The 22,661-nt window shown below is 39.0% G+C and overlaps 1 pseudogene; it reads left to right on the forward strand.

The window, feature by feature from the left end:
- The first annotated feature begins 10,516 nt into the window (after positions 1-10,516).
- Positions 10,517-22,420, forward strand: LOC110942129 (annotated as a pseudogene).
- The last annotated feature ends 241 nt before the right edge of the window (positions 22,421-22,661 follow it).

Raw genomic sequence — 22,661 nt, forward strand, 5'->3', positions numbered from 1 at the left:
CATAGTGGAATTTGTGAAAGATCTGGACGAAATTGGACGAAACACATTGTAGGCCGAAACACAATTCATACATTGGGCCTAAATTGTTTGGGCCGAATCCTCCTTTGGCGAAACACACATATTGTCGACGAAACACTCCTTGTTTCGTCGACTTGGTCAAAGCTGTCAAAGCGTTTCGTTAAGTCTAACTGTTTCGCCGAGTACCATGTTCAGTTTCGTCGAGTGCTGTTTGTGTTTCGTCGACAACAATACGTTTCGTCGATTTGTTCTGTTCTGTCCCTATATAAACAGCAAGCTGAGACAGAACAGAAGGGTGAGACACACGAGAGAACAGAGTGAGTTTGTGAGAGCATTATCATTTGTAATCTTTGTAAACAAAACTCTGTGGTTCATAATAGATTTGAAGCTTTAAACGTTTTATCGTCTCTTTGCTTTATTTTGTGTCTCGATCTCGTTTTAACTTACCGGTTGGATTCCGCACAACCGTGTTTGTCGCATAACAAGGATACGGTTAACTAGACCCTCCGTTAGTGGACCTACACACCCGCACCCCTTGAAAATTTTCAACCGCCCCACTGAGAAAAAAAAATAATTATTAACCACTTATTCACTTAATTATTTAATCCAATCAAAGTCAAATCTGCAATCAGTTTTTATTAACACAAACCCCAACCCAACCTAAAGAAATTTGAACTAAAAAAAATAATCCAAACTCATCCACCCATTCCATTTTCAAATCCTGCCCCCAAAAAAACTCTCAGCGACTTGACGCCACTGCTCACGACCTGGTGGCTTTTTTTACCGGAAAAACCAAAATTCCGGTTGGACCGACCCATATTACGTCAGAATTCCAATATAGAACTAGTATGGTTTATTTATTTATTTTGTTTTATGTGATGATTAGGAGAACATATAGATGTGTAAGGGTTTGATCTTTTTATATTTTTTTGATTTTTTTGTTGTTCTAGACTTGTAGTTAAATGATTTTGTTCAGGGCCGGCCCTGAGAATTCATGTACCCTGTTCGAGCTCGAAAAAACATGCCCTTAGGGCCGCCCAAAATTCTTTTTTCTTATTAGTTTTTAGAAAATATTTGGGTATTGGGCTCATTAACCTAATGGGCTAAATAGTTTAAACAATATGATTATTTTTAAGTGGGCCTATGTTAATATTTTTTTGGTTATACCCTATTAAAAAGATTTTTTACATATATAATATCGGATTTTTTTTTAAAATTGTGTGCCCTACGAAATCATGGGCCCTGTTCGGTTGTCCTCCCCGCCCTCCTTAAGGGCCGGCTCTGATTTTGTTGTTTTATTTATAGTTTTGTTTGTTTAATGATTAGTTACAAGTAATCAACATTTAATATCCTGTAAAAAAAGCCTAAAGTGTGAGAAAGGTAAGAAAGAATCCCAGCCATTAGATCTTTGATCTAATGGTTGAGATAATAGGGACCAAATTGTAAAATATTTTTATTAATTTGGACTTAATTGAAATATCTAGGGGCAATTGTGTCTTTTTATCCCCATTTTCTAAATCAAAATCCCTACAATTTCTCTCTCTCTCTCTCCAGATCTCTCTCTATCATACGTTCAGAATTTCTCTCTCCATTATCAACTCCAAGACCACCACGAATCGGAAGATTAAACATCAATCGGAAGCCGGTGTCGGAAGCGGTTATTGAAGACGATCGTTAGAGATGCAGTGGTGTCGGAAGCCGGTATCAGAAGCGGTTGACTTCGCGGTTGTTAAACATCAATCTCAAAGACGATCGTTAGAGATGCAGTGGTGTCGGAAGCCGGTGTCGGAAGCGGTTGACTTCGCGGAAGATTAAACATCAATCGGTGTCGGAAGCGGTTGACTTCGCGGAAGCGGTTGATTCGGATGACGGATGCGAGCGGCAGCGGCGGTGGTGGTGGTTCGAGCGGCGGCGGTTGTGGTGGTGCTGGATCGGCAGCGGTGGTGCCGGAAGTGGCAGTGGTGGTGGTGCCGGAAGTGAAGAAGATGATACAGAGGTGTTTTATTTTATTTTCTGAATGGTGTTATTTTGTTTACTGAATGGTGTTATTTTGTTTGCTGAATGGTGTTTTTTTGTACTGAATGGTGTTACATTCTTTGTACTGAATAGTTTTTTTATTTTTATTTTACTGATGAATGGTGTTATTTTTGTACTGAATGGTGTTAGTTTTTTCTTTTCAGTAACGGTGTTTATTTTATTTTTCTGAATGGTGTTATTTTTTTCTGAATGGTGTTATTTTGTTTATTGAATGGTGTTATTTTGTTTGTTGAATGGTGTTATTTTTGTACTGAATGGTGTTATATTCTTTGTACTGAATGGTGTTTTTTTTTTATTTACTGCTGAATGGTGTTATTTTTGTACTGAATGGTGTTATTTTTAGTGCTGAATGGTGTTATATTTTATGAATTGTGTTATATTTAAAACACCATGTATGAACATGATCTGAATGGTGTTATATTTATGGACGGTTATAATTCCTAAAATCCAGGTTTTTCTCTCTCCAAATCCTTAAATCAAGGATTACCATATTTGAATTTGTTAATTAATTTACAATCTTACCCTTTTCAATTAATTTAGATCTAATGGTTGAGATTATTTCTTACCTTTCTCACACTTTTGGTCTTTTTTTCAATAACTCCACCCTAGGGCTTAAATGTTTAAAAATATAATTGAAAGTTATGCGCTATGGTTGAACATGATTGTTTATTTTGTTTAAGTGCTTAGTGTTGTTTTATGAACTTATGGAGCAAATTATATGTGTTAGGAACAATGAGTAAGAATGTAATGAACTTATGGCGTGTTTAGTATCTTTAGATGATATTTTGGATATATTTCAAAAAAAAAAAAAACTGTAGGGCATAATTTTAAATATGTTTGTAATTTGTAATGATATTTGACGTGTTTTTGATGATTTATAAATTTTAGTTTGATGTTCTTTTCTCTTACATGATCCGACCTGACCCGCTATGAACCGATATTTTTATACAGCTAGGGGCCTAAAATCTTTGAAAATATTCCGCACCCCCAGGAAAAAATTCCTGGGTCCGCCACTGTTTATGTGTAAGTATTAAAATTAGTGATTATTAGTCTTTGATTATGTAACGTGACACATTAGTAAATCCGGATAGTGTTACACAATTTGTTCAACTCAAGAATTACATAGAATCGGCTTATCCAATATAGGTTCAATTTGTATATTCTTGTTTCAATAACGATTTTGTTTATTATTGTTTGGATTGTACGACTTCTTTCAAACAATTAAACATTTTGGTCAAACATCTAGAGATTCCAATATTAATGCTTATGTTCTTCAGCTAACATTCACATTAGCCTAAAAATGCCGAAGAGAATAGTCGATTGTTTTTTAAATAAGGGTGTATTGATCATTTAATAAAATTATACCTCAAAAACTTTTTTTTGAAACGATCAAAATTTTATTAAAAAAGGAAAACCTGACTAGTAAGAAGCTAGACAAAGACAACAGTACGGCACTGAACCACATAGCTAAGAGAAACCGACCCCGCTATAAACGTAAGAGAAAACCAACAAAACATAAAATGAACACTCATGAAATACGCGGAAGCCTCACTTGAAACAAAACAACAACGAACCTGAAATCGAACAGAAACTTTTCCCATAGGACGAGCTGATAACCTGTTGAGTTATACCACAAACAACTCTTGATTATAGCTGTAAAGTTTCAATTAACTACATCTCTTAGAAAAATGCCATCTTTTTCCTTTTCAGGAGTTCTCCATATATTTGGATCTGTAGGGAAGAATTTATTACTTTTCCATGTATGCAACTCTGAAAACGAAAAAAAAAACCATGAATTTTCCTTGTAGGATCTTTATAATGCCATATTTTCGTTGTATCTAATACGACCTTAGGTCCATGTAAGAGTTCGCTAAGTCTTGGATCAACTCCATCATAAATCATCACAAAGATAAAATCAAAATATCACAAATATAGAGTGTACTCCTGCCACATAGGTGACTGGGGAAAGACACATGAAGTGATTGTGTAAATAGAGGAGATAAACCATAGTCACATGGATCGCGGTTCGCTCCGGTTCGCGGAACGAAAACGGGTATGTAGTTCGTGAAATTTTAAAATTCGGTACGAGGGGGTAGGTTCATTCGGAATGCTAATGCGGTACGCGGTACGGCGTACCAACGTCATATCGTATATAAAACAATTATTACCATATAGTTTATAAAAAAAATCCAATCTGAGAAAACAAATTTGATAATCATATCCAAAATTCAAAAGCATTTCATAACCATAATCATAATTCATAAGTTCATAACAGAAAACTCATAAAACAAAAGCAGTTCATAAGCATAATTCATAGCATAATCCATTAAAAAGGCGGGAAAAGTGTCTAAACACGTTTGCAATTCGTGCATCTATTGACTGGTACGCGAATCGAATTGTTCCGAAACGGCGAATTTTTCAATCGGAAACACGTTTTTCAGTGATTCGGAACGAGTATTGTGATAATCGGGTACGACCTTTTTTCCGATCTGGTTTGCAAACCCAGGCCGAATGGTTCGATTCTGTACCCGATTCTGGTACGGCCGAACCGATTCGGGATTCGAGGGGGGATCTGCGTTTCCTGTGACTATGAGATAAACCTACAGTTCTAAAATACAAGCATAAACCTAAATTAGAAGCAAACCTCCTTAGAAATGATTCAAAAACCTCTGTCAACTAATGAAAAATCAACACGTCATTCGGTCCACGACCTATTAATGCACTATATGCGAAATTGGTTAATGATCACCGAAAAATATATTATGTGAAAGATTAAGGTTTGAAGGATAACTCAGGATTAAGGAGTAAAAATATTATGTGAATGATTTAGGCTATAAGTCCTAAAATGATAGGGTTAAACCAGAGTAAGAGAGAAACTAGGGGTGAAGAAGATTGATAATATCTCTGAATGATTTATTAATACGTAGAAACAATTATAAATACTGTAATGAGTTACAAGGAGCCCCCTTAACTAATGACAAAAGACATAATAATACCAAATGTTTAATTATTAATAAATACCATAACAATACCCCATTCTTAACCACTTTTTGACCTCAATAAGTGAAATCTGGGAACCGAATCTTCATTTCATCCAAATACTCCCAAGTTGCCTCTTGAACTGTTTGATCTTTCCAACGAATTAACACCTTCATTGCTGCCTTACTTCCACGCTTTACTAACTTCCTCTCGAGCACTTCATCGGGCCGTAAGCGAAACCGTGAATCCACCGGAATGGGCAGAATCTTGTCGGGTGGACCCAGAGCTGGTTTTAGGAGTGACACATGAAACACCGGATGAATTTGCGCCTCGTCAGGAAGGTCCAACCGATAGGCTACCTGACCAATCTTTTCCACCACCAAGAACGGTCCAAAATACTTCGGGGTGAGTTTGGAGTGCTTATGAACACGCATAGAATTTTGCATATATGGGCGCAGTTTAAGATACACCCAAGTGCCCACCTCAAGTTCACGTTCTGAACGTTTTTTATCCGCTTGTTGTTTCATTCTGTTTTGAGCTTTGGTCAAGGATTGTTTTAGTAACCTTATTGTTGCTTCTTTATCCATTAAAAACTCATCAAGCTCCCCATTACCTGCATCTTTTTTAATATAAGGAATATAGAGTGGGGGCGGATACCCGTATAAAGCTTCAAACGGAGTCATGTTGATCGATGAATAGAAAGTAGTATTGTACCACCACTCGGCTAACGGAACCCACTTAGCCCATGTGTACGGTCGTTCCATCACCATGCAACGTAAATAACCCTCCAAGCACCTGTTAACCACCTCGGTCTGGCCATCAGATTGAGGATGGTAGGCTGTTGATAGGTTAGCTGCAATACCCTGTAATGATAAGAATTCCTTCCAAAAAGTACTCATGAATATCGGGTCTCGGTCAGACACAATAGAACTAGGACACCCGTGGAGCTTGTACACATTATCAATGAACACTTGAGCCACATCAGCCGCTGAAAATGGATGTCGAAGCAATATAAAGTGACTATACTTGGTAAGTCGGTCGACTACCACCAATATTGTATCCTTACCGTTAGACTTGGGAAGCCCTCCGATAAAGTCCATAGAGATGTCGGTAAAAACCGTGTTAGGTATGGGAAGCGGTTGTAGTAATCCTGGTGACGCCACATTCTCGTGCTTGGCTCTCATGCACACGTCACAACCGCGTATAAACTGTCGAACCATCTTTGTGATTCCCTTCCAAAAGAACATGCCCTTTACCCGTTGCGTTGTTGCATGAATTCCCGAATGGCCCCCAATTGGCGAGCTATGGCACAAGTTCAAAATATCTTCACGAAGTTGTCTGTCCCCTCCTACTACCAGTTTGCCCCGTTTTGTCAACCATTCCCCATTCCATTTAAAGTTGGCTACCACCTGACCATTTTTTAATTTGGTCACTATTTCCTGGAGTTGGTCATCTTTTTGTTGACTAGTGATGATTCGTTGCATGAGAACAGGTTCAAAGGAGTTTATAGATGTGGTGAAAAGTGATACCCCATGCACCCGAGATAATGCGTCAGCCGCTACGTTCTCTTTTCCTTTTTTATAATCTATAGAGTAATTGTAACCCATCAGTTTGGCGAGCCACTTGTGTTGGAGAGGCGTCGTCACCTTCTGAGTTAGCAAATGCTTTAAACTTTGCTGATCAGTACGAATGAGGAATTGCCCGGTTACAAGATAATAATGCCACTGTTTTACTGCCATCAGAATCGCTAATAACTCCTTTTCGTAGACCGATAAGACTTGTTGTTTAGGAGATAATGCTTTGCTAATAAAGGATATTGGGTGTTTGTCTTGCATCAATACCGCCCCTAGTCCATAAGCTGATGCATCAGTTTCGATAACAAACTGCTTAGAGAAGTCTGGTAGGGCGAGCACCGGGGCAGATGACAGGGCCGATTTAAGCTGATTGAACGCGAGCTGAGCTTCTTCATTCCACCCAAAAGCATCCTTTTTTAATAAGTCGGTCAATGGTTTTGCAATGATACCAAAGGATCGGATGAACCGTCGGTAGTAGCCGGCCAATCCTAAAAACCCCCGAAGTTGCTTAAGCGTTTTAGGTGGTGGCCAATTGGCGATTGCCTCGACTTTAGAAGGATCAGTACTAACCCCTTCACTCGAAATAATATGTCCCAAATACTCGATTGCCTTTCCTCCAAAAACACATTTCGATTGCTTAGCGAATAACTTATGCTCTCGCATTAACCGAAGAACTTGCTTGAGATGGAATAAGTGTTCTTTGTTATCTCTACTATAAACTAGAATATCATCGAAAAATACTAGCACCCCTTTTCTCAAAAGTGGCTGAAAGATGTGATTCATAAGTGCTTGAAAGGTCGCCGGAGCATTCGTGAGGCCAAAAGGCATTACAAGAAATTCATAGTGACCTTCGTGTGTACGAAACGCTGTTTTGTGGACGTCCTCCGAACACATGCGTACCTGATGATAACCCGAGCGCAAGTCGAGTTTAGAGAACACCGCTGCACCCCCGAGCTCATCCAATAACTCTTCAATCAGGGGAATCGGAAATTTATTTTTTACCGTTGCTTCATTTAACCTCCGGTAATCCATACACATCCTCCACTGGCCATCCTTCTTTTTAACCAAGACAACCGGTGCAGCAAAGTCACTTTGGCTATTGCGTATGATACCCGCTTCCAAAAGTTCGCGGGTTGTTTTCTCGATAACATCCTTTTGTACCGTTGGGTACCGGTACGGACGTTGACTGATCGGCGTTGTACCTTCCTTCAAAACTATACGGTGGTCAAACTTGCGCTCTGGCGGTAAACTAATGGGGGTTTGGAACACATCACTAAACTCAGTTAAAAGGGACTGCCATATGTACTCATCCTTCCCTGGTACTATCTTAGATTCAAAACAAGGTACATGAGGTTGTGTAAGTTGTAAACTAAACAACTGTGAAGAATTTGCCTTAGATTGTTTATGTATTATGGACCCCATTTTTTCCCCAGAACACACCAAGAACTTGTTATTCTCAATCCCCTTAAGCTCACAAGACACCCCATCTATCTTGAATTTCATGGTCATCTTTTGAAAATTCCACAAAATATCCTCTAGGGGAAATAACCACTGAACTCCCAGAATCATGCCATAATTTTCTAAATTGATAAGGAGTGCCTCGGTCGTGTACCATCTTCCTTCCATCGTCCACTGAAACTCGGGACAAACCTGAGTACAGTGAAGTTGTTTGCCATCGGCCACACCTACCTTAATCGGTGGGATGTCCTTTACTGGACATTGAAGTCTTTTAGCCAACCTGTTGTCAATAAAATTATGTGTCGAACCCGAATCTATGAGGATATGGAGTTGTCGTGTCCCCATTGATCCCATAACCCTCATTGTCGAGTAAGAAGGTAACCCGGTTAACGCGTGTATTGAAATCTGAGGATCTGATTCTTGTTCTTCAGTAGGCGGCGTGACATCCTCTCTGTCCACATCATCGTCCACCTCAATAATAAAAAGCTGATTTCTGGTACACTTATGGCCCGGTACAAACTTTTCGGTGCACCAAAAACACTCACCTTTTGATCTTTTTCGTTCCAGTTCCTTACTGGTTAGGCGGCGTGGATTGTTGGTAATAGGTTTAGTAGGTTTCGAATATGGAGCTGGTAGTAGAGGTAATTTATTTGCATTCATAGGTGGTGTAATACGCGTTGTCTCTTGGGTTTTTAGCGGTGCCCCTTTACTGGTAAGGATAGAGTTCATCAGGTTTTTGTTGTTAATGTTTTGAATTCTCGCCAACCCGTATGCCTCGTGTAGGGTTCGAGGCTTGAACATCTTCACCGGGCCCTTAATCTCTTGTTTCAGCCCCTTCAAGTAGAGGCTTACCGCCTGTTCTTCACTAATCGTAACCTTGTTGAGTAGCCTGTCAAAATTCGAGTTATATTCCTGCAAGTCATCTTCCTGGTTGAGAGATGCTAACTCTTCCATAGCATCCTCGAACATTGCATTAGAGAAACGGGCTGTGATGGCTCGTACATAGTCCTCCCAAGGTAACTCGGTTATGGGCGTCCCCCTGATTTTCATGTAGGCTTGGTGCCATTGAATCGCGTCCCCCTCGAAGTGGACGACGGCACACTTGACTTTCAAGTTCGCTGGTGTCTCGTCAATCGAGAAAAAGTGCTCACACCGGTATACCCAACCCTCGACATCTTCGCCCTTGAATTTGGGAAATTCGATTTTACCCACTCTCATCGGCCGATTGTTGTTGTTTTGGTCATGGTCGCTAAACGCACCCGAGTAGCGGTTCGAACCAGAGTTCTCGTTCGCCTTCTTCAAGAGTTGTTCCTGTTGGTTCATCATAGCCGCAAGAGAAGCCTGAAGTTCAACGATTGCCTTCTCATGCTCCTTGATCGATTTGTCTATGTCTTGGTTCCTTGTGTTGGTCATGGTTGAAATTGAATCCGAAAGGGATCGATAGAGAGCTCTGATACCCTTGATAGGGTTAAACCAGAGTAAGAGAGAAACTAGGGGTGAAGAAGATTGATAATATCTCTGAATGATTTATTAATACGTAGAAACAATTATAAATACTGTAATGAGTTACAAGGAGCCCCCTTAACTAATGACAAAAGACATAATAATACCAAATGTTTAATTATTAATAAATACCATAACATAAAACATCATCATTTAGCTTAAGAGAATCATTATGATGATCATGATGTTGCAATATCTCAATGATGAAACTTGTTTGGGATGATCCGCGGATAATTATTACACTTAGACTTCCGAAAACAAAATTGAATCACACTTGACTATTTGATTATTTCGATCAAGTTGATTTCTAAGTGAGTCTGTTTCACATGATTAAAAAAAAACCAACGGGGAAACCACCTAAGATCATAAATGTCCTCGACCCCTACGTGAAACCCACCCTACGGGTAATAAGCAATCGGTTTTGAAATGCATTTAAAACAAGTAATGTGTTACAAGAATACCAAAACCAACCCCAAAGCAGAACATTCACATTACAGGTTTTGAACATTGTATAAATTTAATACTCCCTCCGTCCCATTTTAAATGTCCAAATTTTCACTTTTGGTTGTCCCAATTTAATTGTCATTTCCAAAAATGTAAATATAATTTCCAGTTTTGCCCTTACCATTACAAACTTCCATTTTTTGTTGTCCCAATTTAATTGTCATTTCTAAGGACATTATTGTCATTTTACAACTCAAAAAATAAAATACTCAAATATTTCTTAAATTGTGTGAATGTGGGTCCCATGACATCTAAAATGGGACGGAGGGAGTATCTTTTATGAGTCATGTAATGTGTTTAAAACATTAGGGTGCAAGCATCCACGTCTCTTCCTGGGTTGTTAGTACTAAAGATTAGGGTGCAAACATAACAGGGAAATGCATTTAAAACAAGTAATGTGTTATGTTTGCTCCCTAGTGTTTAGTACTAACAATCTACGAGAGACGTCCATGTCAAAAGGACGGTGCCGGTGCCCCCTTAGACCACAAAATGAATGTGAAAAAGTGGTATGGAAGCCTGATCTCCACGTCGAACACACCGTCCCGTGGGTGGCCTACTCATGGTGCATTCATTTCGTCTTTTTCAAATCACCACTTTTTTTTTTTTTTTTTTTTTTTTTTTTGTAAAATTTGGTGGGAAAGCTGTATGAAGAATTTAGAATCCCTAGCACTCGCTCTCCTGCCGCATGTCATCCACATTTACCAATTGATGTCAAGAAACATACTTCTTTATGATTCTTGACATCAATCAATTGTTGAATGTGAATGATCTGTGACGCTGAACAACACTATTGATCGTAAGTGTTAGTGATTGATGGATTAGGGTTTCTTTTTTTCCTTTTATTTGAAGAAAATGATGTAGCTGTTAAGTTTACATGCACACCAACTGTTTGTTTTTATGCCTCGTCTAAGTTACTTCCATTTCTTTCATTATTTGTTTGTATTTGCTTTTTCCTAGTAGATTGTTTCTTGTAAATAGATGATCTTGTTGCAATTTAACTTGTTTTCGAGTTGGATTTTCAATTGATATCTTTACAAAATCCCTTTATATATCGTTTGATTTTTGTGTGTGTGTGTGTGGGGGGGGGGGGGGGGGGTACCTCGTATGGAAGTTAAATGTGTCTCCTTTTGGCTGTCTACCACTTGCATTCATTGTTTGAGGAAGAAGAAAAATCTTAACCCGTGCTTGATTAGATGCACCATCACGAATTTGATCAAACAGATAAAATGGCAGAAGAAGGGGATACGCTTGGATATTGCAAACTATGTGGATGGAGAAGAAGAAGAAGAGAGTGGTGGAGATCAAAGTCTTGATGATCATGATATGGTCAGTCAAATTTTTTAATTAAACGTTAGATGTAGTGTTATCTGCTAGATATTCAAAGTTTTAATGTTTAATAGTTTATAAATGTGACAGATATGTCCGATGCTCAAGCAAGAACGGGAAAGTACAGAAACTATGAAAACATTCTCTTATCGTGCGATGCTGTCTATAAGGTACGCTCATGTTGCTTGTATATATATAAAAATGATTCCTTTGTAGTTTGTACGATATCATGGCAACTTTTTACAAGCTTTTGTTTGTAAGAATTACGTATCTTTAACTGCCATGAAAATCATCTACAACATCCAAACAAATGAACTAAAGGGGTGTTTGGTTCGCAGGAATTCAGTGGAATTTAATGGAATTGGAATTTGAATTCCATCTCTTAAAATATTTGGTTCACAGAATTTGATGGAATTGGAATCCCAATTCTATCCTTCGTGTGTTTGGTTGACAATGGAATTGGAATTGGAATTAGGCATGAATTCTTTCAAATTCCTTTAACTAAAGGAATTCAAAATCCTTCCTATATGTGAAGGAATTAAAGTATATTCATTGGAATCTTCGATCATTTCGACCCGCACCGTTTCTATCCGAACCGTTTCGACCCGTACTGTTTCGACGCGAACGATTTCGACATGTACCGTTCCGTTTCAAACTGTACCGTTTCGACGTGTATCGTTTCGACGCGAACCGTTTCGACCCGTAACGTTTCGAATCGAACCGTTTCGACGCGAACCGTTTCAAACCGTACTGTTTCGAAGCGAACCGTTTCGACGCATACCGTTTCGACGTGAACCGTTTCGACCCGTACCATTTCGACCCGTACCATTTCGACCCGTACCATTTCGAATCAAATCGTTTCGAACTGAACCGATTCGACCCGAACCGTTTCGACGCGAACCATTTCGACCCGTACCGTTTCGAATCGAACCGTTTCGACGCGAACCGTTTCGACCCATACCGTTTCGATGCGACCGTTTCGACCCGAACCGTTTTGACGTGAACCATTTCGATCCGTACCGTTTCGAATCGAACCGTTTCGACACGTACTAGTGGTTGTGGGTGCCGGGGTGATGGATTCCAATTCATTTGACAACCAAACACAACAAAAATGGAATTGAGATTCCAATTCCAACAATTTCCAATTCCAATTGGAATGTTTAGATTCCAAATCCAATTCCTTTAAATTCTAATTCCTATTCAAATTATAATTCCAATTCCAATTCATTCCGCGAACCAAACGCCCCCTAAATGTTTCTTTTTTCTATGCCTGTTAATGGGAAGTTTCCACTGTTCAAAGGGAGTTACTTTCTGTTTAATGTTACGATCAAATTGTGTTTTGTATTATTGTATAAAGTATTGTTGTTTAGTCATTTATCTGTTATGTAATATGCAGAGATTGTATGAACAAGGAGTCAGGTTTTGTACAAGAACAACTTATGAAAACAAAAGCTGTTTAGATAAATAATACCCTGAGGTAATTCTGATTTGTGATCTAAATATACACTCCACAGTATATTCTTGTCAGTGCATTGACTTTTTTGTTACTTCTGTCACTTTGTAGCGGTGGAATGCATTTTACAGCGTCAAACAACGATTGCGGTGTGAGAGAATATGATATGGATGGATTTCAACTCGTGAATCATTATCTTTTTATTCGGCCAGTGAATGTGAGTTTCTTTTTATTTATTAATGTGAACTTTAAAAAAATGAAGTGTTCTAAATGGAACATATATGAATCCTACTTACTGTCTACTGATTATTTTTTCAAATTTAACTTGAAGTAGGAGGTAATAGCGATGAAAAGAGTTTACTAAAAGATAACCAAGTTTCATAGTTGTTCAGTTTAAGTCAAAATGGAAAAGAAATCACTAAATAGCAATCAAGATTCATATATGTTCCATTTATGTCACTTGACTTTTGTAGTTGATATCTCACTTAAACGTTCACGTTAGATTCTTTTGCTTAATTTTTAACCAAAGCTAGGGTGAGTCGAGACTAAAATGATCTTATATAGTTATATCCATATTGGTAATAATCAATAGTCTTCTGTATTTACTTTAACTGCTTTCCTATTGCAGTTAGGTTAAGCACCATCAAAACTACTCTGTCTAGCTTAACTAGTAATGCCAATTAATCTTGTTAACAAAACTTTACAACGTTCCCCAAGAGTTCGCACCTCATTCTTATCTAGGATATACTATTGCTTGATACATATAGTTGGATGTATGTGTTTTTGTTCCGATGTTGTGTATTGTTCTTATAGTTTCATAGTTACTTCCTCTTATCTATTTACTATCATGTTCTTGAGGAAGTATATGATCTGTGGTTCAACCCTACTGTTCATTTCGTTAGTTTTTTAAGTAGGTTTGTAACATTTCAGTTATACTTCGATCTAGGTACTCCGTTAAAAAAATATGAAAAAAGAAATTTTGTTTTAGCTTACTAAGAGTGTTGTAACAATAAGGGATCTAGGTTCAAACACAGAGAATTTTGGTTAGTTTCATTTGAAAATAATGATGCAACTATAGACGTGTTTGATGGGTATCGGTCTTAAGAAGTTGCCGCAGATTGGTTTGGAACTTTGAAACGGTAAATAATAAAATATTTATGATGATGTTAATAAACTAATATAATTATAATAATAAATAATAAATGTTACACATTACTTTATATCACATTACACTATATCATATTATATCGTATTACATTATATTACACCACTTTATATCATATTACATCGTATTACATTATATTACATCACTTTATATCATATTACATCGCATTACATCATATTACGCGATATGCATTACATAACGTGACGTGTGTTACATGTGTTACATTTCTATGTATATTCCACCATTTTCATCTCCCCTTTTCTTTTAAACACAACTGGAAGAAAGATTGAGCTGATTCATACCTCGATCTGAATCCGTTACAAAAAACAAAAAAGTGGAGGATCTTTTCCAAATTTCTGCTCTATAAGTAATTTAAACCTTTGTTTTAGTTACTATTTTGATTTCACTCATTGATCCTTTCTGGATCATAAATTTCAGCAATTTGAGTAGGGTTTTCTCATTTCCGTTTTTGTTAGGTTAATTGATCAATTAGGGTCTCTTTTATGTTCATTCCTTATGGTTTCTTGAGCATACTTTAAATTGGTCTTTTTTCCCTATTTTGGAAGTAATTGTAGCTATTTAGTTTTCATGCACACTAACTGTTGATTGAATGTGCGTAACCAAGTTGATTGAATAGATTACATGGCGGAGTATGGGGACATATCAGATTCTTCTGACCATACATATGAAGAAACCGACGATGAAGATCAAATTGGTTACGGTTCGATACGTCCGCTGCTCAAGCAAGAACCGGTAAAGATATTCAGGGCTTTCGTGGAGGGGATGCGTTTAACAAGGGAACAATATCGACGTGGAAGGCTCATCCAATACGTAAACTATGAAGACATTCCCTTATCCGGTCAAACTGCTGATATGGTACAATTAACAATCCTGTCGCTTGTATACGTAAAAGTGATTTCCACTTTTGATATCATTGCAACCTTTTACGTGTTCAGATATACAAACAAACGTCGAAAGGTGGTACCTACTACGACTTCTTTCATAATTCTAGAGCAGTGACGCCTACGGCCGTTCATTTTCAGGTTTCCACCGTTACATTCTGTTCGTTCAAATGTTCAATCACGTAATTTCTATTAACCGCCATAAAAAATGTGTACAGTTAAGGAACATGGTATGCGCTACCTCAAAGCATGATGTGTATGTCGTGTCTAACGACTCAATCATGCACTGGTCATCAGTGTCACAAAACTTAACCGAAATTCTTAATTTCTCTGGGCACGTAGCACCTACTGAGGTACTTTATTTTGATCATAAGTTTTGTAATGTTCCTGATATATATTTTTAAATCTTGTTGATAGTTTATTTAGGCCCACAGAAACATGATGGAAGCTTGTTGGAAGGATTTATGCAAACTGATATTAGTACATTAGCAGTCAATGATGATTTTCTGGTTGCCGGAGGCGCTGAAGGAGAGCTTGTATGCAAGGTATTTTAATCATCCGAATCTTGTATTTTATATAAACGTCGTTGATATAGTCCCGTCCGTATCTTGTTATGTGCACGTGTTATTAAATGATGCAGAAATTATATCAACAAGGCGTTTGCTTTTGTACAAGAGTAATTAATGAAGACAATGCCCTAACAACCGCTATTAAGATATACCCCGCCCTGAGGTAATTATGTATTATGATTTGTTTGTATACTACAAAACATATTATTGTTAGTTCGTTGACTTGTATACTACTCTTGTCACTTTGTAGCGGTGGAAAGCATTTTCTGACGTCAAACAACGATTGTGGTGTGAGGGAATACGATATGGATGGATTTCAGCTCGTGAATCATTTCCGTTTTCCCTGGCCGGTGAATGTGAGTTTCTTAATATGGATACGGTGGGCGTAGGGTTGTATACGAACCGAACGAACATGAACACTGGCTTGTTCGTGTTCATTCATTAAGGAATAACATGTTCATGAACGGTTCACGAACACTTACCGAACAAGATTTTATGTTCGTGTTTGTTCATTAAGGAAATGAATATGTTCATGAACTGTTCACGAACACTTACCAAGCGTAAACAAACACAAACAAATGTTCATGAACATAATCTTAGCCGAAACTGATTTAGGAGATAATTATATTTTTGTATAGTTGATATTATCTTGTAATTGTGTATATCTATTCCTAAAATAGGACTAGGGTTATCATTGTATTTATCCCTGTATAATGGGATCATTTTCAGTGTATCATGCATTCAGAAATAAGATACCAGAGAAAATTTCATGGTATTAGAGCTTCGGTTCTGACTACCCGGTTTCTTCTTTTTCTTTCCTTTTTGATCAAGAGCTTTGGTTCTTGATTTGTTTTCTTCGATCACTGCAGTCGATAACCCAGCAACCTTTGTCGATCCTTTTTGTTCGATACCCCTGCAGCCCTAATTTGATCACTATCCTGCACCAAACCCTAACCTTTTTCAGCCAATAACCTACTGCAGCCTCTTTTAGTCGAACCCATGGCTAAACCTTCAAACAGAAAACAACACTACAGGCAAAACCTTACACCAGCCTATTCTATCTCTAACATAAACACCAAGATCCGTACTCTAGACGGAACAAAAGTCACATACACTTCTTGGGTGAAACTTTTCAAGTTTCACGCCATAGCCTATAAGGTTTTAGATCATCTTGACGATACCCCAGCCCCCACCGAAACAGACCCATCCTATGATTCATGGAAGGAACTAGACGCTCTAGTTTCTCAATGGATTTATAGTACCATCTCAGATGATCTTCTAGGTCGGTTCCTTGACACAGAGACGTCTGCACGTCATACCTGGCTTTGGCTCGAAAAACACTTCTTGAGCAACAAGCAAGCCAAAGTCGCAGCCCTTGAAACCCGGTTCGTCAATCTAACCCTCGCTGCCTGCAGTTCAGTTGATGATTATTGTCAACAACTGAAAGATTTGGCGAACCAACTTGTTGACGTTGACCAACCTATTACCGAAAAACGACTCGTGCTGCAACTTGTTCGGGGATTATCCCCAGAGTTTGATACTACTGCTGCTCTTAATAACTCTCAAGGGGCCGACTGGGCGACTGGGATCTTGCACGGACAATTCTTACTGATGAAGTAATCCGCCAAGAAGCCCGAAACAAACAATCATCTTCCATTCTTGCAGCCCCCACAGCCAGCTCCAACCAGCTACCGCTTAATCAACAGCTGCAGACCAATCAGCCCCAGGAACACTGGCCGAATCAGCAGCAGAACAGTTCCCAATAGCAGCAAAACTCTCAGCAGAATTACTATCGGGCAAAGGCAGGGGCCGCAGACAGCAGACTCGCGGGCGCGGACGCGGTAGGGGAAATCGAAACTCCCAAACGAACTGGGCCTTTCAAAACAACTCTTACCTCCAATGGGCTTGGTGGAACACTCCACCCTGCCCTTATCCAACCCAAAAATCATGGAGGCCCAACCAACCACCGTCCCACCCGTCTCATAATACTAACCCATCGGCCCATTATGCAGGTTTTCCCTCGGGACAGTTAGGCGGTCCTCAATACACAGGTTTTGATGCTCTCAATCCATCAGCACTAAGCGCCGCGTTCAATGCAATGCAGCTCCAATACACATATTCGAATTCTTACTTTGACACCGGTGCTGAGAAACATGTCACTGATACTCAAGGTATGATCAAACACCCTAGTTCTTTTCCTGTACATACTAAATTACTTGTTGGAAATGGTCATGTTTTACCAATTGAGGCCTCTGGTACGGGCTTTCTCCCGATTCATAATCGGACCTACATCCTACCCGACCTACTTTATAGTCCACAAATCATTAAAAAGCTTTTATCTGTTCGTAAATTTACCTGTGACAATAACGTTTCAATAGAATTTGATCCCTTTGGTTTTTCTTTGAAGGACCTCAAAACGGGACGCCTCCTTTCCCGCCACAATAGCACGGGAAACCTTTATCTAGTCACTCCACCAACACTTCCGCCTCAAGCTTGCTCTACCACCGTAAGTACCTTACCATGGCATGATCGACTTGGACACCCCGGCGCTCAAGTCTTGGATCTTCTTAGTCGTCGTTTTACTTTTTCATGTAATAAAAACCATGGTTCTAAGTTTTGTGATTCTTGTCAACTGTCGAATAGTAAATGGTTGTTATTTTATGAATCTAATTCTTTTACTTTTACTCCTTTCGACGTTGTACACTGTGATTTGTGGACTTCCCCAATACCCAGTAAAACCGGATATAAATATTATATGGTTTTAATAGATAGTTTTTCCCACTTTATCTGGGTTTATGCATTAAAATTCAAATCCGAAACCTTCCCCACATTTGTTAAATTCCACAAGATGATTGCCACCCAATTTAATCGAAACATCAAAACCTTCCGGTGTGATTTGGGTGGTGAATTTGACAATCATGCTTTTAAAAACTTTGCAACTCAACACGGCCTTCTATTCCATTTTTCTTGCCCTCAAACATCATCCCAGAATGGTCGTGCCGAACGAATGATTCGCCGCTTAAACGACATCATTCGTGCCTTACTCATACACACACATCTTCCACCTTCCTTTTGGGTGGAGGCCTTACACACTGCCGCTTACCTTCACAACATCCTACCTACTAAATGCCTTAACTTCTTTACACTAACATTTGCCCTATACCTTCGTCACCCAACATATGAACACTTACGAGGGTTCGGATGCGCGTGTTACCCCAACTCTTCAGCCACCACACCTCACAAACTCCACACCTGTGCTGTTCGTTGCATCTTCCTTGGCTATCCTCCTGATTTCAGGGGATACCGGTGCTTCGACCCTACAACCGGCAAGGTCTCTATCTCTCGTCATGTCACCTTTGATGAGCACACCTTCCCTTACACAATCCCTACACCCCCCACCACTTACAACTTCCTTGATGACCAACCACCACCCGACTTCACATTTTCTCGGCCCAACCCACCACCACATCCACCCAACCTTCACCTAGCCCAACCAAACCTACATACTACATCACCCTTCCCCATTACCTATACTTGTTGTCCCAAAAACCACCCTCAGACCGATCCCACAGCAGCTGCACCAGCTTCGGCTGGCCCTACATTAGCTACAGCAGCTTCGGATGGTTCTGCCTCAGCTGCATCATCTTCGGCTGGCCCCACAGCAGCTGCGACAGCCCCGTTTACGGCTGTTCCTTCTGCTCCTACAGCCCCACCACAGCTTAACACCCATCCCATTACCACCCGTTCTAAATCAAAACATACCCTCCTGACCACACCAATCTTTCCCGTGCCTACCTCCTACTCGAAAGCTTTTACCGACCCTCATTGGTTACATGCCATGCAGGCAGAATTTAGTGTACTACAGGTAAATGATACTTGGGAATTGGTCCCCTGCCCGGTTGATAAACCGGTCATTCGATGTATGTGGTTCTTTCGCCACAAATTTAAATGTGATGGCTAACTTGAAAGGTACAAAGCACGTTTAGTCGTTAACGGGAAATCTCAAACAGTAGGTGTTGTTTGTGATGAAACCTTTAGTCCGGTTGTTAAGCTGGCAACTATTTGCACCGTGCTATCAGTTGCTGTTTCCCGTTCGTGGCATATTCACCAGCTTGATGTTAAAAACACTTTTCTTCATGGTAATTTGAATGAGACTGTTTTTATGAATCAGCCACCAGGTTTCGTTGATAAACGATACCCCACATATGTCTGCAGGCTTAAGAATTCCTTATATGGACTTAAACAGGCCCCTCGTGCTTGGTACACCCGTTTTGCCACATATATCTTATCACAGGGTTTCAGAGCAATGTCTGTGATAACTCTCTCTCTTCATCTATAGCAGGGGTCCTCACACAGCATATTTGTTATTATATGTTGATGATATTGTGCTTACAGCTTCCTCAGACATATTTCTACCGAAGATTATTCGCTTGCTCTCACGAGAGTTTGCTATGACAGATTTGGGTCAGTTACACCATTTTTTGGGTATTAAGGTTACTCGTGAGTCTCACGGTCTTTTCTTAGATCAATCTCAGTACACGCGTGACATCATTGCTCAGGCTTCCATGTCAACGTGCAAACCATGTACAACTCCTGTGGATCTCTCTGCTAAATTAAGTGCTACAGATGGGGCTTTGTTTTTGGATCCTACTTTGTATCGAAGCCTTGCAGGTGCTTTACAGTACCTCACATTTACTAGAACGAATATCTCATATGCTGTGCAGCGGGTGTGTTTATTTATGCACGAGCCTCGTGACCCACATTACGCTTTTCTTAACCGTATACTTCGGTATTTACAGGGTACCATCGACTATGGACTTCGAATAATTAAATCTGCATCGCATTCATTGGTTGCATATTCGGATGCAGATTGGGGTGGGTGCCCTGATTCACGTCGCTCAACGAGCGGCTACTGTGTTTTTCTTGGAGATAACTTGATTTCTTGGTCTTCCAAACGGCAGCCAACAGTTTCTCGATCCAGTGCTGAAGCAGAATATCGTGGGGTTGCAAACACAGTTGCAGAGGCTACTTGGATTCGAAATTTATTACTCGAGCTACAGATCCCTCTCAGGCAAGCTTCTGTGATTTATTGTCATAATGTCTCGGCGGTCTATTTATCTGATAACCCAGTTCAATATCAACAGACTAAGCACATTGAGATTGACATTCATTTTATGAGAGAAAAGGTTAAAGTTGGGGGCATTCGTGTGCTTCATGTTCATCTTCACTTCAGTACGCTGATATTTTCAATAAAGGACTCTCAAAGCAGTTATTTCAGTCCTTTCGATCCACTTTAAGCGTCTGTCCGCCGACCGCTCAAACTACGTGGGAGTCTTAGCCGACACTGATTTAGGAGATAATTATATTTTTGTATAGTTGATATTATCTTGTAATTGTATATATATCTATTCCTAAAATAGGACTAGGGTTATCATTGTATTTATCCCTATATAATAGGATTGTTTCCATTGTATCATGCATTCAGAAATAAGATACCAGAGAAACTTTCACATAAATGAACACAAACAAACGTTATATATACATTTTAAAATAAAAGCTGTATTTTTCATCTGAAAAATTACGAAGAGTCCACCAAAAAAATAAATAAGTACCTAAATACTTAACATAACTATCCCAACATAGTTGACATAATTATCATAAATATAATAAACACTAGACTTAAGAAATTTGTCGAGCTTTAACACAAACTGAAATTGAAATGCTCAAATGAGGGATGTTGGCAGCAGCAAAATTATAACCATGGTTTCAAATTTCTAGAAACTAAAACCAATAAAATAAATATATAACATAAACATCCTTAAGAAGAATGAACATAAATGAACACATTACCGAACGTTCACGAACATAAACAATTTGTTTAACTTATCGAACGAAATTTCTTGTTCATGTTTGCTCCTTTATTAAATGAACGAACCGCTGAACAGTTCACGAACTAGTCGCTGAACGTTCGGTTCGTTTATAGCCCAAGATGGGCGGATTGGGTCACGGGTTACAATGGGTTCTGGCCAAAAGATTTATTTTTTAAGTACGAATCAAAATTGTTAAGGTCGGGTTTGGCCTACCTGCAAACACTTTTACGAAAGATTTTAGTTACAATGATAATATAGAATACATTTTCTATGTCTTTTAACCTGACTGACCCGTTTCCTTATCGTTGCAGCATATATCCTTGAGCCCGGATCGCAAACTCATAGCTGTAGTTGGGGATCATCTTAATGGATTGCTTGTAGACTCTTCAAGTGGAAAGGCAAGAACGTGTGAATACAATATATTATTTTAACTCTTCATTTTAATTTTCGTATTTTCTTCTTTAGATAATGTCATCATTCTTGGTTACTCATATATTTTTTTTGGCAGAGGGCTGCCACAGTGGAAGGCCACCTAGACTACTCGTTTGCATCCGCATGGCATCCAGATGGCCGAATCTTTGCTACAGGCAATCAAGACAAGACTTGTAGGCTATGGGATATAAGAAATCTTGCAACCTCGGTCTCGGTTCTTAAAGGCAACATGGTCGCGGTTCGATCAGTTCGTTTTTCATCAGACGGGCAGTTTTTGGTGGTTGCAGAAGCTGCGGATTTTGTCATGTCTACAACACCAAGCTAAACTATGAAAAACGACAAGAGATTGATTTATTTGGGGAGATAGCTGGTGTCTCTCTTAGTCCTGATGATGAAACACTTTACATTGGCGTGTCGAACTGGATTTATTCGAGCTTGCTACAGTACAACAAACGACATAGGTATGGGTATCTTGATTCGTTTGTCTGATAAAGTAAGTCGACTTGTTTGTTTCTGTTTGTTGGAAGAGACCAAGTATCTTATAAGACTTCCATGAAAGAAAGTGTGTACCGAAAATCTTTGAAGTTTAGAAAGGCTTGTTGCTGTTAAATTATGTTTGGCTTATGCCGGAATCGCTTTATTTAGTTTTGTTTTTCGTTCTATTGTTCTATAGTTTTTATAAAAAAAACGCCCGTGTTTCGGTTTGGTCTAGAAACCCAAAGGAGTGTCTTTAATATGTTAATTGTTAAATTTTATAATAATTAACTTTATATGCAAAGAAGGAAATATTGCTTATAAAGGCAATTTAGTATAAGTTAATAGTCAATTGGGGGCGTGTATTTCCCTCTTGGGTCTAAATTAAGAGAGAAGA

This window comes from Helianthus annuus, chromosome 11 (genome assembly GCF_002127325.2).
Source record: "Helianthus annuus cultivar XRQ/B chromosome 11, HanXRQr2.0-SUNRISE, whole genome shotgun sequence".
NCBI lineage: Eukaryota > Viridiplantae > Streptophyta > Magnoliopsida > Asterales > Asteraceae > Helianthus > Helianthus annuus.